Here is a 13,018-nt window from a genome sequence, read left to right as displayed (position 1 = left end):
GTTGCTTTCCACTCAAATATTCTTTCCACCAAGTCCAAATCCTGTGAGAGAGAGTTGAGTGTTGGGGAGACTATCATTTGAAGCACAAGAGCAAGGAGTTCATCATCAACACACCATTTGTTACCTCTTGGAGAGTGGTGTCTCCTAGATTGTCTAGGTGTCACTTGGGAGCCTCCATCAAGATTGTGGAGTTGAACCAAGGAGTTTGTAAGGGCAAGGAGATCGCCTACTTCGTGAAGATCTACCCGAGTGAGGCAAGTCCTTCGTGGGCGACGGCCATGGTGGGATAGACAAGGTTGCTTCTTCGTGGACCTTTCGTGGGTGGAGCCCTCCGTGGACTCGCGCAACCGTTACCTTCGTGGGTTGAAGTCTCCATCAACGTGGATGTACGATAGCACCACCTGTCGGAACCACGGATAAAAAATCTCCGTGTCTCCAAATTGCGTTTGCACACTCCAATCCCATCCCTTTACTTTCTTACAACTTGCATGCTTTACATTCCGCTGCTCATATACTCTTGTCATGCTTGCTTGATATGTATTGTGAATGTTTAAACTTGTGCCAAAACTCCACTTCAACCAAAGGAAATTAAAAACTGCAACTTTTCTTACTTAGAGTCTATTCACCTCCCCTCTAGACACCTCTTCTTGATCCTTTCAATTGGTATCAGAGCTTTGGTCTCCATTGCTTTGGTTTAAATACCATTGGAGGAAGATGGATAAGTCTACGTTGGGGAGTCTTAGACGTAGAGTGCCTATTCTTGATGGAGAGTTCTTTCATGAATGGAAAAATGAGATGCTTGAGATTTTCAATGAATATCATTTGAACAAGTACATTACTAGCCCTTGTGCACCTCATGTTGATCCTTTGCATCCTACCCTTGATGAGTCTATTGACATGATCCGCAACCTTAGAACTGTTAATCTTATCACTAGAGGATTGCCTAGAAACTTGATTGGATGTGTGCCTACTCTTGATTGCACCTATACTTTATGGAGATTTCTTAAGGAAAGATTTCCAAACTATTCCTTGCAAAACTTAGATGAAATTCTTCATAAGTCTATTGCCTTGAGTAAGATGAATTCTAGTGATCCTAGCTTTGGTGATTGTCTATTTGAGCTTACCAATCTCATGCGTGCCAAAGGAGATGTTGGAATCATTAGCAATATCATATCCGAAGCTATTAGAATTCATAAAGATGATTATTGTCATGATCACTTATCTAATGAATTACCCTCTCTAGGAATTGATCAAATACAAGACGATGTTGAACATGGATACTATGATGAGGATGATGATAGTGACTATGATCTTGACGATGCGATGAGATACTTTGGTCTTATGGCTAATCTTCGCGGCTACATGGTTGGAGGAAAGGAATGGGTCCTTGATAGTGGATGTACTGATCATATGACCGGAGACAAGGATATGTTTCGTGAGCTTGCTGAAAATGATGGCCCTCGAAAGTATGTCACTTTTGGTGATAACTCAAAGGGTAAGGTGGTTGGCCTTGGTAAGGTGGCCATCTCACATGATAGCTCCATACAAAACGTGATGCTCGTTGAATCTCTTGGGTACAATTTACTTTCAGTATCTAGACTTGCTGATTTCGGTTTCAATGTCTTATTTACTGAAGTAGATTGCCAAGTGTTTCGAAGAGACAATCATAAAATGGTCTTTACCGGTATACGTAGAGGTGATTTTTACATTGTTGATTTCACAAAAAAAAGCTCAACCTAGAACTTGCTTAATTGCTAAATCTTCTAAAGGCTGGTTGTGGCATAGAAGGTTAGGTCATGTGGGCATGCGAAATCTTGATAAGCTTATTAAAGGTGATCATATCCTTGGAGTAAAAGATGTTATATTTGACAAGGATAGACTTTGTAGTGCTTGTCAAGCAGGAAAACAAGTTGGAGGGAGTCACCCCGTGAAGAACATCATGACCACGAGAAGACCGCTCGAGCTACTCCATATGGATCTCTTTGGTCCCAATGCCTACAAGAGTCTCGGTGGTAAATCATTTGGTCTAGTCATAGTCGATGATTTTTCAAGATTTACGTGGGTGTTCTTTCTTGATGACAAATCGCGGTTCCAAAAGATCTTCAAAAACTTCGCTAGGAAGGCCCAAAATCAATTTGAAGTGAAGATCAAGAAAGGTTCAGAGCGACAACAGAACGGAGTTCAAGAACGCAAATGTGGATACCTTTCTTCACGAAGAGGGGATTTCACACGAGTTCTCGGCTACGTACACACCTCAACAAAATGGAGTTGTTGAGAAGAAGAACCGGACTCTTATTGAGATGGCAAGAACGATGCTTCATGAGTACAAGACTCCAAAACACTTTTGGGCGGAAGCGGTTGAGACAGCTTGTCATGCAACAAATCGCTTGTATCTTCACAAGCTACTCGGCAAGACGGCATACGAGCTCCTCACCGGTAACAAACCCCAAGTTGGATACTTTCGAGTATTCGGCTCAAAGTGCTACATTCTTGATAAGCATCATCATTCTAAATTTGCTCCTAAATCTCATGAAGGTTTCCTACTTGGTTATGGCTCAAACTCTCACACTTACCGTGTCTACAACAATTTCACTCGAAAGGTTGAAGAGACGGTAGATGTGAAGTTTGATGAATCTAATGGCTCGCAAGTAGAGCAATTGCCAATTGATGTAGGAGACAAAGACCCTTCAGAAGCAATCCAAGACTTCTCTATTGGCAAGATTCGTCCAACGGAGGTGAAGGAGAGTACCTCGTCCGTCCAAGTGGAAGCTTCCACCTCACGACAAGGTGAACCAAGAGTTGATATGGAAGCATCCACAAGTGGGACACACCAAGACGAAGAAAACGAGGAAGTGCATCAAGATGAACATCAACAACCTCCTTCTCCACCACGACAAGAGAATGACAACGCCAACAATGAAGAAGACCAAGAAGAAGAACAAGATGAAGAGAATGTTCCACCCCGAGCCAAGCAAAAGCTCCCGCAAGTTCGAGCAAGAGTGGCCAAAGACCATCCCGTCGAGCAAATCTACAATGATATCCAAACCGGGAGAATCACTCGCTCTAAAACTTGTTTGGCTAACTTTTGTGAACATTATTCATTCATCTCTAGCATTGAACCTATGAAGGTTGAAGAAGAATTGGAAGATCCGGATTGGATAAACGCCATGCATGAAGAGCTACACAACTTTGAGAGAAATCAAGTGTGGACATTGGTCGAGAAGCCCGACAACAACCACAACATGATTGGTACCAAGTGGGTGTTTCGCAACAAGCAAGATGAAGATGGACAAGTAGTTCGCAACAAAGCACGTCTCATCGCCCAAGGCTACACTCAAGTCGAAGGTATGGACTATGGTGAGACGTATGCCCTCGTTGCTAGACTTGAGTCCATTCGCATCTTACTTGCTTATGCTAATCACCATGATATCACCTTGTACCAAATGGACATTAAAAGTGCTTTTCTAAATGGTGAAATTGAGGAGGAAGTTTATGTTAAGCAACATCCCGGCTTTGTCAATCCTAAGAAACCTAATCATGTTTACAAACTTCACGAAGCTCTTTATGGTCTTAAACAAGCTCCTAGAGCATGGTATAAATGCTTGACCAAGTTCCTTATTGAAAAAGGCTTTGAAATTGGAAAAATAGATTCTACTCTTTTTACTAAAAGGGTTAATGGAGAACTATTTGTGTGCCAAATTTATGTTGATGATATTATATTTGGTTCAACTAACCCTCATTTTAGTGAGAAGTTTTGAAAGCTAATGTCGGAGAAGTTTGAGATGTCTATGATGAGTGAACTCAAATTCTTTCTCAGTTTGCAAATCAAGCAAACTAACGAAGGTACATTTGTCTCTCAAACAAAGTACACCAAGGACTTATTCAAGAAGTTCAATATGCAAGAATGCAAAGGTATGACTACACCCATGCCAACTAGTGGACATCTTGATTTGACCAAAGATGGTGAACCGGTTGATCAAAAGGTTTACCGCTCCATGATTGGTTCATTGTTATATCTATGTGCCTCTCGTCCCGATATTATGCTAAGTGTGTGCATGTGTGCACGATATCAAGCGGCCCCTAAAGAATGTCATCTTAAGGCTGTGAAAATGATAGTGAGATACATAATACATACACCAAATTTTGGCATTTGGTATCCTAAGAGGTCTTCTTTTGATCTTGTCGGTTACTCCGATTCGGACTATGCCGGAGACAAGGTTGATAGAAAGTCCACTTCAGGTACTTGTCAATTTCTTGGTAGATCTCTCGTGTCTTGGTCTTCCAAGAAACAAAACTCGGTATCCTTATCCACCGCCGAAGCGGAATACATTGCTGCTGGTTCATGTTGGGCTCAATTACTATGGATGACCCAAACTCTTAAGGATTATGGGATATATGTGAAACATGTTCCATTGCTTTGTGACAATGAAAGTGCTATTAAGACTGCTCATAATCCTGTGCAACATTCTCGAACTAAGCATATTGAAGTTCATCATTGTTTCATTCGAGATCATGTTGCTAAAGGGGACATTGATCTTAAACATGTTCGCACCGACAAGCAATTGGTGGATATATTCGCCAAACCGCTTGATGAGAAAGTCTTTTGCCGTTTGAGAGGTGAATTGAACATCATTGATGCTTCAAACTTGGAGTAGGAACTCCATTTGGATACATGCAAGGCATGAGCCTTTGACTAATCCTTGATATTTCTTTCATGTTGCTATTTATATGTCTTGGATATATTTGCACCCTTGCATGCTATCTAACCCTTGTAGGTACTTGGATGAATCTAAATCTATGAGATTGCAACTCATTCACACCTTGAGCAATCTCTACATCACCAAGTCTCTACACAATGGTGGTTGAAGACAAGGAAGCTCGAAACCCTTCAAACATATCCTTTGACAAATTCTATATTAAGCTTTATGATTGTCATTTTGGATACACAAGTGCTCTTCCTTGCAAGACTAACCCATGTAGGAAGATGAACTCACATTCCAAGTGGTGCTCCCAATTCTTGATAAGCTACATCAACCTTGAGCAACCCACACAAGTTAAACTACATGATCAAGATCAACACCACCACCCAAGGTATGTTATTCCATCTTAGATAAGCTTTACTCCAAGTCATGGGACAAAGCAACTCAACAAGATGTGAATACATCAAGATGCTTAAACGAAAAATGGTAACCCCATTTTGAGCTTAAACGATGAGTGTGACCATTGATCAAGTGCCCTCACTTGACTCCTAAGTCAATATACTCTAACATAGGTGACTTTGTCACCGCCCAATTCTAGATGAAGTTCTCTTGTGTTTCTCCGTGCTCTTGCATTTGTCTCATGCATATTTGTTTCCCCTTTCAAAAAAAAACTTCATCCAGATTTCTTTTCTGTTCTGCATTCCCTGCATCCAATTCATTGCAAATCTTTCAGCTAATTCCTTGCAAATGCATGTGAGATCTTAATTTCCTAAGTGAGCTAAGATGACAAGTGTTTTCACTGTGATGAACTCGGTCCCACCGATTTGTCTTTCGGTCCAACCAAATCCTTTCGGTGCAACCGAAGCACACAACTCGGTGCTACCGATTTCACTGCAGAAAAGACAACTTGCCACTTATTCCTGCATTCTTTATCCTCCAGCTCCACTCAATGATACTTGTCCTCTACCAGCATCATATTCGACATGCTGCTTTGTTCTGTGACTCAAGGACCAAACCCATTTGTAACAAAAATCCAGAAGAACCCTTCTTGGAAATTGATGTCAAAGGGGGAGAGAGAGATCACATCAAAGCTTAATCATTTCTATAGGGGGAGAGAATACTCAAAAGGGAGAATGTTCTTCAACAAGAAGGAAGAAATATCACATCAAAGACCCCAGATGCTTGGTGTTCAAGAGGAGAGAAGTCACATGTCTTTAAGAGGGGAAAGACATGTTCATAGTTGATTGGTTGCATTTGCTCTGTTTCTTTTCTTTGGTCTAATTTTCTGTTCCCTATCTTCTCCCAGTATCCCATGCAAGATTCAGGGGGAGCAAGACATCTAAGGGAAGGAAATCCTTGAATTCATTGCACATCTTTACCTTTGGGGACATGTCTATATCCAATAGAGTACTCAGTACTCACTCTCTACATGTCATCCCAGTCTTGGTACTCTTGTGGTTTCTTTTGTTTGCTCTGGCTAGTAGGTATATCTGTGTTATCTAACCTTGTTTACTCAGGTTCATTCCTTCCTAAGCCAACTCAAGACCACAAGGTAAGTATATGCATCTCAGTCATGTGTATGAGGATTTCTTGCTGATGTACATACTGTTTGCAAGAAGGACTCATGAGCATGAAGGTACATTCCCTATACTCACATCATTTGCTCTGACGCATATAGCCAAGATACATGTAACACATTGCTTACTCTGCCATGCTTATGCATTCACATGCTCCTATATTCCATATTTACATGATTGCATACATGTAGGGGGAGCCTATGCATGTTACATGTCTTTCCAAAGCTTTACTTGTTATTCTCTATATCCTTATCTAAAGCTTTGATGTATGTTGTTGATACGTCTCCCACGTATCTATAATTTTTGATTGTTCCATGCTATTATATTATCCATCTTGAATGTTTATGGGCTTTATTTTACACTTTTATGTTATTTTTGGGACTAACCTATTGACCCAGAGCCCAGTGCCAGTTCCTGTTTTTTCCCCTTGTTTCAGTGTTTCGAAGAAAAGGAATATCAAACGGAGTCGAAATGGAATGAAACCTTCTGGAGAAGTTATTTTTGGAAGGAAAGCAACCCGGGAGACTTGGAGTCCACGTCAAGGAAGCAACGAGGAAGGCACGACGCAGGGGGGCGCGCCCACCCCCCTGGGCGCACCCTCCACCCTCGTGGGCCCCTCGTGGCTCCCCTGACGTACTTCTTCCTCCTATACATATATATCCATATACCCTAAAAACTTCGAAGAATAGAATAGATCTGGAGTTCCGCCGCCGCAAGCCTCTATAGCCACCAAAAACCTCTCGGGACCCTGTTCCAGCACCCTGCCGGAGGGGGGATCCCTCACCGGTGGCCATCTTCATCATCCCGGCGCTCTCCATGATGAGGAGGGAGTGGTTCACCCTCGGGGCTGAGGGTATGTACCAGTAGCTATGTGTTTGATCTCTCTCTCTCTCGTGTTCTTGATTTGGCACGATCTTGATGTATCGCGAGCTTTGCTATTATAGTTGGATCTTATGTTGCTTCTCCCCCTCTACTCTATTGTAATGGATTGAGTTTTCCCTTTGAAGTAATCTTATCGGATTGAGTCTTTAATGATTTGAGAACACTTGATGTATGTCTTGCCGTGCGTATCTGTGGTGACAATGGGATATCACGTGATTCACTTGATGTATGTTTTGGTGATCAACTTGTGGGTTCCGCCCATGAACCTATGCATAGGGGTTGGCACACGTTTTCGTCTTGATTCTCCGGTAGAAACTTTGGGGCACTCTTTGAGGTTCTATGTGTTGGTTGAATAGATGAATCTGAGATTGTGTGATGCATATCGTATAATCATACCCACGGATACTTGAGGTGACATTGGAGTATCTAGGTGACATTAGGGTTTTGGTTGATTTGTGTCTTAAGGTGTTATTCTAGTATGAACTCTAGGGCTATTTGTGACACTTATAGGAATAGCCCAACTGATTGATTGGAAAGAATAACTTTGAGGTGGTTTCGTACCCTACCATAATCTCTTCGTTCGTTCTCCTCTATTAGTGACTTTGGAGTGACTCTTTGTTGCATGTTGAGGGCTAGTTACATGATCCAATTATGTTATTATTGTTGAGAGAACTTGCACTAGTGAAAGTATGAACCCTAGGCCTTGTCTCCTAGCATTGCAATACCGTTTGTGCTCACTTTTATCGCTTGCTACCTTGCTGTTTTTATATTTTCAGATTACAAAAACCTATATCTACCATCCATATTGCACTTGTATCACCATCTCTTCGCCGAACTAGTGCACGTATACAATTTACCATTGTATTGGGTGTGTTGGGGACACAAGAGACTCTTTGTTATTTGGTTGCAGTGTTGCTTGAGAGAGACCATCTTCATCCTACGCCTCCCATGGATTGATAAACCTTAGGTCATCCACTTGAGGGAAATTTGCTACTGTCCTACAAACCTCTGCACTTGGAGGCCCAACAACGTCTACAAGTAGAAGGTTGTGTAGTAGACATCAAGCAGTTTCTGGCGCCGTTGCCAGGGAGGCTAGGTAAGCGGCACTCACACCCCGTCAATTAAGCTCTTTTCTGGCGCCGTTGCTGGGGAGGTGAGTGCTTGAAGGTATATCTTTAGATCTTGCAATCGAATCTTTTAGTTTCTTGTTTTATCACTAATTTAGTGTATAAAAAAACTACAAAAAAATGGAATTAAGGGTGCCTCATATGCTTCATCTTTTTAATGTCTTGGAAATGATGGGAAGGAAAATTGTGCTCAAGTACTAGAAGAAGAATTACATAGAATGCTTGGCATAAAATATGAGCATGATTGCAATGTTGTTAGTATGAATTCTTTGAATACCCATGATGCTAATGATATGCTTAGCCACAAGCTTGGGGATGCTATGTTTGATGAAGATGATATGTTTTGTCCCCCAAGCTTTGATGAGCAAATTTACTATGATGAAAGCATGCCTCCTATCTATGATGATTATTGTGATGACACGTTTGCTATAAAGAATAATGATAACCTTGAAACTTGTCATCTTGGTCTTAATTTTCAATCACATGATAGCTATTTTGTTGAGTTTGCTCCCACTACTATTGATGAGAAGAATTTTGCTTATGTGGAGAGTAATAAAATTTATATGCTTGTAGATCATGAAAAGAATGATTTAGGTGCTGGTTATATTGTTGAATTCATTCATGATTCTACTGAAAATTATTATGAGGGAGGAATATATGCTTGTAGGAATTGCAATAATATCAAGTTTCCTCTCTATGTGCTTAAAGTTTTGAAGTTATGCTTGTTTCACCTTCCTATGCAAGTTGATTCTTGTTCCCATAAGTTGTTTGCTCACAAAATCCCTATGCATAGGAAGTGGGTTAGACTTAAATGTGCTAGTCATATTCTTCATGATGCTCTCTTTATGTTTCAATTCTTATCTTTTTGTGAGCATCATTGAAATCATCATGCCTAGCTAGGGGCGTTAAACGATAGCGCTTGTTGGGAGGCAACCCAATTTTATTTTAGTTTCTTACCTTTTGGTTCTGTTTAGGAATAAATAATCCATCTAGCTTCTTTTTAGATGTGGTTTTGTGTTTTAATTAGTGTTTGTGCCAAGTTGAACCTTTGGGAAGACTTGGGTGAAGTCTTTATGATCATGCTGTAAAAAACAGAAACTTTAGCGCTCACGAGATTAGCTAAAACTTTTTACTGGAGAGTGCTATTTAGTTGATTTTTTTTTCAGATGATTACTAGACAAAATTCCTCAGGTCCACCAATTTATTTTAGAATTTTTGGAGTTCCAGAAGTTTGCGTTAGTTACAGATTACTACAGACTGTTCTGTTTTTGACAGATTCTGTTTTTCGTGTGTTGTTTGCTTATTTTGATGAATCTATGGCTAGTAAAATAGTTTATAAACCATAGATAAGTTATAATATAGTAGGTTTAACACCAATATAAATAAAGAATGAGTTCATTACAGTACCTTGAAGTGGTGTTTTCTTTTCTTTCGCTAACGGAGCTCACGAGATTTTCTGTTAAGTTTTGTGTTCTGAAGTTTTCAAGTTTTGGGTAAAGATTCGATGGACTATGGAATAAGGAGTGGCAAGAGCCTAAGCTTGGGGATGCCCCGGATGGCATCCCCTCTTTCGTCTCCGTTCATCGGTAACTTTACTTGGAGCTATATTTTTATTCACCACATGATATGTGTTTTGCTTGGAGCGTCATTTTATTTTCTTTTGTTTTGCTTGCTGGTTGAATAAAATACCAAGATCTGAAATTCTTAAATGTTAGAGAGTCTTCACATAGTTACATAATTATACAACTACTCATTTATCTTCACTCATATCTTTTGGAGTAGTTTGTTGTTTGCTCTAGTGCTTCACTTATATCTTTTAGAGCACAATGGTGGTTTTATTTTGAAGAAATAGATGAACTCTCATGCTTCACTTATATTATTTTGAGAGTCTTAAACAGCATGGTAATGTGCTTAATCCTAATATGCTAGGTATTCAAGACTAGTAAAAACTTTCTTACGAGTGTGTTGAATACTAAGAGAAGTTTGATGCTTGATGATTGTTTTGAGATATGGAGGTAGTGATATCAAAGTTGTGCTAGTTGAGTAGTTGTGAATTTGAGAAATACTTGTGTTGAAGTTTGTAAGTCCCGTAGCATGCACGTATGGTAAACGTTATGTAACAAATTTGAAACATGAGGTGTTCTTTGATTGTCCTCCTTATGAGTGGCGGTCGGGGACGAGCGATGGTCTTTTCCTACCAATCTATCCCCCTAGGAGCATGCGCGTAGTGCTTGGTTTTTGATGACTTGTAGATTTTTGCAATAAGTATGTGAGTTCTTTATGACTAATGTTGAGTCCATGAATTATACGCACTCTCACCTTTCCATCATTGCTAGCCTCTTCGGTACCGTGCATTGCCCTTTCTCACATTGAGAGTTGGTGCAAACTTCGGCGGTGCATCCAAACCCCGTGATATGATATGCTCTTTCACACATAAACCTCCTTATATCTTCCTCAAAACAGCCACCATACCTACCTATTATGGCATTTCCATAGCCATTCCGAGATATATTGCCATGCAACTTTCCACCATCCAGTTTATCATGACACGTTCATCATTGTCATATTGCTTCGCATGATCATGTAGTTGACATAGTATTCGTGGCAAAGCCACCGTTCATAATTCTTTCATACATGTCGCTCTTGGTTCATTGCATATCCCGGTACACTGCCGGAGGCATTCATATAGAGTCATACTTTGTTCTAGTATCGAGTTGTAATCATTGAGTTGTAAATAAATAGAAGTGTGATGATCATCATTTTTTAGAGCATTGTCCCAAGTGAGGAATAAAAAAAGGAGAAAGGCCAAAAAAAAGAGAAGGCCCAAAAAAATGAGAGAAAAAGAGAGAAGGGACAATGTTACTATCCTTTGCCACACTTGTGCTTCAAAGTAGCACCATAATCTTCATGATAGAGAGTCTCTTGTTTTATCACTTTCATATACTAGTGGGAATTTTTCATTATAGAACTTGGCTTGTATATTCCAACAATGGGCCTCCTCAAGTGCCCTAGGTCTTCGTGAGCAAGCAAGTTGGATGCACACCCACTTAGTTTCTTTTGTTGAGCTTTCATACATTTATAGCTCTAGTGCATCCGTTGCATGGCAATCCCTACTCCTTGCATTAACATCAATCGATGGGCATCTCCATAGCTCATTGATTAGCCTCGTTGATGTGAGACTTTCTCCTTTTTTGTCTTCTCCACATAACCCCCATCATTATATTCTATTCCACCCATAGTGCTATGTCCATGGCTCGCGCTCATATATTGCGTGAAGGTTTATAAGTTTGAGATTACTAAAGTATGAAACAATTGCTTGGCTTGTCATCGGGGTTGTGCATGATGAGAGCATTCTTGTGTGACGAAAATGGAGCATAACTAAACTATATGATTTTGTAGGGATGAACTTTCTTTGGCCATGTTATTTTCAGAAGACATAATTGCTTAGTTAGTATGCTTGAAGTATTATTATTTTTATGTCAATATGAACTTTTATCTTGAATCTTTCGGATCTGAATATCCATACCACAATTAAGAAGAATTACATTGAAATTATTGTTGGGGAACGTAGTAATTTCAAAAAAATTCCTACGCACACGCAAGATCATGGTGATGCATAGCAACGAGAGGGGAGAGTGTTGTCCACGTACCCTCGTAGACCGAAAGTGGAAGCGTTAACACAACGCCGTTGATGTAGTCGTACGTCTTCACGATCCGACCGATCAAGTACCGAACGCACGGCACCTCCGAGTTCAGCACACGTTCAGCTCGATGACGTCCCTCGAACTCCGATCCAGCCGAGTGTTGAGGGAGAGTTTTGTCAGCACGACAGCGTGGTGACAATGATGATGTTCTACCGGCGCAGGGCTTCGCCTAAGCACCGCTACGATATTATCGAGGTGTAATATGGTGGAGGGGGGCACCGCACACGGCTAAGAGATCAATGATCAATTGTTGTGTCTTTGGGGTGGCCACCTGCCCCCGTATATAAAGGATCAAAGGGGGAAGGTGTGGCCAGCCTTGGGGCGCGCCAGGAGGAGTCCTACTCCCACCGGAAGTAGGACTCCCCCCCTTTTCCTAGTTGGATTTGGACTTGGGAGGGGGGAAAGAGGAGAGGGAGAAGAAGGAAGGGGGGCGCCGCCCCCTTCTCCTTGTCCTATTCAGACTAGGGGGGAGGGGCGCGTGGCCCAGCCCTAGCCGCCTCTCCTCTCTTCCACCTAGGCCCACTAAGGCCCATTATGTTGCCGGGGGGTTCCGGTAACCTCCCGGTACTCTGGTAAAATCCCGATTTCACCCGGAACACTTCCGATATCCAAACATAGGCTTCCAATATATCAATCTTTATGTCTCGACCATTTCGAGACTCCTCGTCATGTCCGTGATCACATCCGGGACTCCGAACAACCTTCGGTACATCAAAACATATAAACTCATAATATAACTGTCATCAAAACGTTAAGCGTGCGGACCCTACGGGTTCGAGAACTATGTAGACATGACCGAGACACGTCTCCGGTCAATAACCAATAGCGGAACCTGGATGCTCATATTGGCTCCCACATATTCTACGAAGATCTTTATCGGTCAGACCGCATAACAACATACGTTGTTCCCTTTGTCATCGGTATGTTACTTGCCCGAGATTCGATCGTCGGTATCTCAATACCTAGTTCAATCTCGTTACCGACAAGTCTCTTTACTCGTTCCGTAATACATCATCTCGCAACAAACT

This window comes from Aegilops tauschii, chromosome 6 (assembly GCF_002575655.3).
Source record: "Aegilops tauschii subsp. strangulata cultivar AL8/78 chromosome 6, Aet v6.0, whole genome shotgun sequence".
Taxonomy (NCBI): domain Eukaryota; kingdom Viridiplantae; phylum Streptophyta; class Magnoliopsida; order Poales; family Poaceae; genus Aegilops; species Aegilops tauschii.
This window is presented reverse-complemented; position numbering follows the sequence as displayed.